Here is a 5,425-nt window from a genome sequence, read left to right as displayed (position 1 = left end):
AACATGAGGTCTTGAACTGAACCTCTTCTTTGCTATCTGACAGTGCGAGGCTGGTTTTAAAATGAGGCAGATTACAGAAACATGGTGAGGTATGAGCGAATGTGGAGCTAGGATGAGGTGCCTGGGGTGCTTCTCTCGGCCTCAAGAGACAAGGGTACTCTTACAGTCTGGGAGGGAAAGGTTTACAGAAGGGGTCGTCTCAACGTGAGCTGTCCCTCCGACATGGGGGAAGCTGAAGGAGAGTCTCCCCCTCTAAAACACTGGGGCAAAAAGGAGCTCTAAGGACTTGGACCAGCTTCTTCTGCTTCAACCTTGTGTAGCCTCTAATACTAGGTTCCATTCTTTCTTAAGCAAATGCATTTCTCTTCTTTCCATATACGCTTCTCTTCCTCCTCCTCCTCCTTCTCCTCCTCCTCCTCTCCTTCTTCCTCTTCTTCTTTTTAAAGTACAAATAAATATTCTTGCTAGGTATACTGATACACGAGGCAAAGAGATCTCTCAGAGTTTGTGACCAGACTGGTCTAGTTAGTGAGTTTCAGGTCATCCAGGGGTACAAAGTGAGACTCTGTCTCAAAAACAAAACATAATGCAAAACAAAACAGTCAAATAGAGCAATCTCCAACTATTCTTTTTTTTTTTTTTTTTTTTTTCCGGAGCTGGGGACCGAACCCAGGGCCTTGCGCTTCCTAGGTAAGCACTCTACCACTGAGCTAAATCCCCAGGCCCTACTTTTTTTTTTTTTTGAGATTAAAAAAATACATTTCCTATGGGCATGGATGTGCATGCATAAATTGTAGAGAGGACAACTTGTGGACATTGGTTCCTTCTTTTCACCATGTGAGTCCTGGGGATTAAACTTAGGTCATCCATCAGGTTTGGTGGCAGGGTCCTTTACCTATTGGCCCATCTCACAGGCTCAGGTCCTGATATTCTGAGCCCTGTATAACTTCTGGGCAACCACTAGACTGACCACTTGGCTTAGAGTGAGAATTCAGTTGGGTGTAGGGTATCTCCTTACAGCCTTGACGTGGGTCCTGAAAACGCAGGCTCTCAGGTATAATTAAGGATATCATTTGAAAATGAGGGCCTTGCCTGGCTAAAAGGCAACAGCTGTGGTCATAGTGGATGTGAGTGACAGTAATACTTGCTGAGTACCTTTCCTACCCAGGTATTTGACTCTCTACACCGAGCATCACCAGGGAGTCACATCTCTATTAAGAACAACCTTGATTAAGTTCGCCACCTCTGTGTATCACTTCTGTTAAACTAGAAAAAATTTTGCAAAGCTTTGAAAATTAAGCTAAGGTGAAACCTCTGTGGGGAACAGTTGTCACAGCTGGTGGATATGTCAACTATTAAATAACAACCCTCCAGAAGGCAGTGAAGCATAGAGCGTGGTGTCCCACCTAGGCTGGATAGGAATCTAATAGACAGAGTACAGACGCTCAGTCGGAATGTGAACAGACTAATACCTTTTCAAGGGTTTATGAACTTGTAATTTAGCCTCTGGATTTCTGCCGTCATCCTTCTCCTCTTGGTTTTCTCATGCTTGCTCCAACAATGAAAATAAGATTATCAAGAACCTTCCACCTTGGTTGACAGATTCATTGCAAGGGGCCCAGGCTTTTACTACAGAGCACAATTAGGAGTCAATGGGACTCAGTGGAACTATAGGATTTGATGCAGTTGAGCCTGGCAGCTGTTTGGTTGTCTGGCCGTCTTGTACCTCCTCTTCTGGGAATTTCATTTGTACAGACAAAGCTAACCAAAGAGGCTCTGGCTTTGATCGCTCTTCCTTCGTGAAGTCATAATAGCCCAGGTGAGTGAAATAGGGCTTCTCTTTGTGGCTCTGCAAACACTCCATTCCATTGCCGAAATGAAAATGACAACCCTCAATTGTTCAAAGGGGCTGAAGTCTGCCTCCTCTTACATGGTGTTTGTGGAGGGAATGTACTGACAAGAGCTAATTAAATTATGACCTTTCTGAGCTGGGGAGATGTCTCAGTCAGTAGAGTGCTCGTCATGTAAGCATGGAGAGTGAGATAGATCTCCAGAACCCAGGTGACAAAGCCGGGCATGGTGGTGTGTGCTTGTAATCTCAGCGCTGGGGAGGAGGAGACAGAAGGCGCCATTGGATAGTTAGCTCAGCCAAGTCAGCTCCGGGCCAATGAGAGATCCTATCTCAAAATATAGGATGGACGTCTCCTGAAGAATGACATTAGAGATTGCCCTGACCTCCACACATGTGCACTTACAGTCTAGGGACATCTTTAAAGGTACATACACCCACACCCCTAAAAGTATACACTTATAGCTTAGACAAAGCCAAGTCGAAATCATTGTTGATATCAATCAGAAGCATTCCTTTCTCAAACTTTAGAATTGTGGAAATCCTCTTTTTAATGGTGACCTTCATAGTCTTACTTGTCTAGTTAGTAACAAATCCATTTGTATTTAAAGGTGACACACATTTGCTAGTTATTATGTTGATTAGATATAAATACTCTAGTGCTTCACACTTCCACTGTTACCTCTGAGCATCTCTATGATGTATCTTATGCATGCCCGTGAACTCAGGTGGTCATCTGCTCTGTGACATCAGTTGGAACCCATATTACCTGCTCCAGCTTTTGCCAGGTGTTTCTGATTCCACCAGACACGTCTATTTATGTCCCAGGTAGCAGATTACCAGAACCCTGGAACGACCAACCCCCTGTGCTTCATCTTCATAAAATATAAGACGAAATGAATTCTTTCAGTTTCAGCTGAGGTTTCATTTTTTTCCCCCTAAGAAGTAAGAATGTGCAGTTAATGGACACTCTACTCTTTTCACTTGTCACGGGCTGGTTAGGCTTCTTCTTACATTGATTTCCTCCCAGAGTTGCCCCAGTCTCTCATGTAGAAGAGGGGGGTCTTTGTGCTGGGAACTTATGTGACACACTTGTGTCTGAGACCTGGCAATGGACTGGAGGAAGAACAGCATCTGTAAGGAGCTGAATGTGTCCTCTCCGGTTCATATGCTCAGGTCTTCTTGGCTTGTGCACCTCAGAGTATATATAACTGTATTTGGAGACAGGGTCTTTTCAGAGGTAGTTAAACCAAACCTAAGCTGTTAGGGTGTGCACTAATTCAACTAGACTTTAGAATAAGAGTGACAGAGACAGGCTCGTAGAGTGAACATGTCTACACAAGAAGAAGACAGACTGAATCCTGAAAGCCAAGGAGAGCATCTGGACACTTACGGCCCTCAGGAATGAACACTATTGCCATCCTGATTTAGGTTTTGAGCTTCTAGCCCTAGAACCCTGAGATAGCAGTTTCTGTTGTTTTTGTTCAAAGAACTCCAAAACAGAAACAAACGATATCCCAGAATGACACTTGTATTGGGACAGTCCACTGAGAGTCTGACCCTGCTTGAAGGAGTGGGGACTGCCCCCTCTGGATTGTGTGACATCTGAAAAGTGCAGGCAGGTTGGAGGATTCCCAATGTCAAGGTATGCCTTCAAGAGCCGACAGGTGGTGCTTCTTCAGGGAAGTGAAGCACAGACAAGAATGTCAGGGAGAAAGATCTGGAACACAGGAAGATGCTGTGACTCAGGAAGGTAGGAGCCTGAGGCTGAATGAGAAGAAAGATTCTAGGGCTGTGGGCTCGAAGAAACTGAGGATGATGCTGTTTATGGAGGTGGGGAGAAAGGCTGGAGCTGTGTGCTTACCACTGAGGAGGTACATAGGCACCTGTCATGGGAGGAAAGTCATGTCTACTCATAAGGAAGTCCAGAACAACCAAGGTCATTGGTAAGCCCAAACACTTGCATTTCTGACCCATGGATCTGTAAATCACCCCTGACTGAGAATATATGGGATTTTAGTGTCTAAAGCAAGCGTCGACCTATAAGAAATAATGTTAAATGGCTCCAGAAGTCAGTGGTAGTGGCCCAGGGAGACAGGTAGGTCATTATGCTGACAATACAATTCTGCTGAATGAACAAGAGGATACAGCTTCCACAGGAGCCATTTACTTGGTACGCTTATTAATTTCCAACGTGCCATTCTGGGATCTTTCCCAGAAATGTCATCCATGACCCCTGGGAGGAATTTTTCCAAGCAGGTGTCACCACTTTGTTGCTTAGAGAGGAAGCTTCCGAAAGCTTCAGGAGTTACATTTGCTGTACCAGGCATCCCAGGCAGAGGCAAGAACGCCCAGCATCTGAGAGATGGTAGAAAACGTTATGCCTGAAATGTGGAAACAATTGAAGCAGTTGCTCCACTGGTTCGTGAATGCAATCAGACCTCCTCGCAGAAAACATAGCCTTAGGTTTCCTGGGCTTAATACAGTAGAGCCATGCCTTTCAAACATTTTCAGCTGCAAAATCCTTTTGAATGAATTCTCAGGGACGACTCAGGATGTCAAAACTGATGGCAGGCCAGCACCTTTGGTGGAAGCACAAGGCCAGGGCTCAGTGCCTACTCAGCCTTATCCCCGTCCAGAGGTTTTGGTGGGATGTCATTTGAACACAGTGTACAGCTTAAAGTTCACTTGGAGTGGATGATGTGTTAGTCAATGCTCTGCTGCTATAGCAAATAATGCAGACAAATCATCATAAAAAAGGTAAAGGTTTATTTTGGCTCATGGTTTAGGGGGTTTTGGTCTAAGGCAGGATGTCACAGCAGGAACAAGTGGTAGAGGAAACTGCTCAGCTCATGGGATCTGGGAAGCACAGTCAAAGGAAGACAGAGGGACTGAGGGCCCATAATCCTTGTCAAGGTCATGTCTTCAATGACCTGACCTCTTCCAAACTAGGCCCTGGGTCGCCAGGTTTCTACTATCTCTATTTTACTAGAGACAAACAGAGGCCAAAACTTGAGCACATGGACTTTGAAGAGTATTTTAAGATTCAAACTGTAGCCGGGTGGCTTGCTTTTTAATTGGCCACGTTGAAACGTTGAGTATATCGAAAATACTGAGAACAATTGTAGATATTTGAGGTTGGACTAACTTAGTTGCTCCATTATTTAGGGTCCTCTCTTATGGTACCAAGGATCGAACTTAGGAACTTGACCATGTGAGGCAGGTGCTTTACTATTGAATGGCAGTGATTTCTCTGGCCCTATTTAAACCATTATAACAAACCAGCTTACTATTTAACAGCTACCAACAGCATCTCATAACTTTCCATTTAGTCAGAGGTCATCGGAAGACTGTTTGTCTCTGATCTAGTTGTAAGAGGCTGAGGTGGTTCCCTGGGCCTGGAGGATTTGCTTCCTAAGATGGCTTAACTCCTGACTAACAACTTGGTGTTCGCTGTCGATGGGGATCTAGCGTTGGATTTGATCCCTGGTTTGTTTTCAAGTAGTCTCTCCTCGGGTGGCGGGAGCTTCTACTTGCCTCGAAAATGGATTCCAGGAATGAGTGTTCCAAATGACA

This window comes from Rattus norvegicus, chromosome 2, assembly GCF_021556685.1.
Source record: "Rattus norvegicus strain SHRSP/BbbUtx chromosome 2, alternate assembly SHRSP_T2T, whole genome shotgun sequence".
NCBI lineage: Eukaryota > Metazoa > Chordata > Mammalia > Rodentia > Muridae > Rattus > Rattus norvegicus.
Note: the sequence above shows the minus strand (reverse complement) of the source record.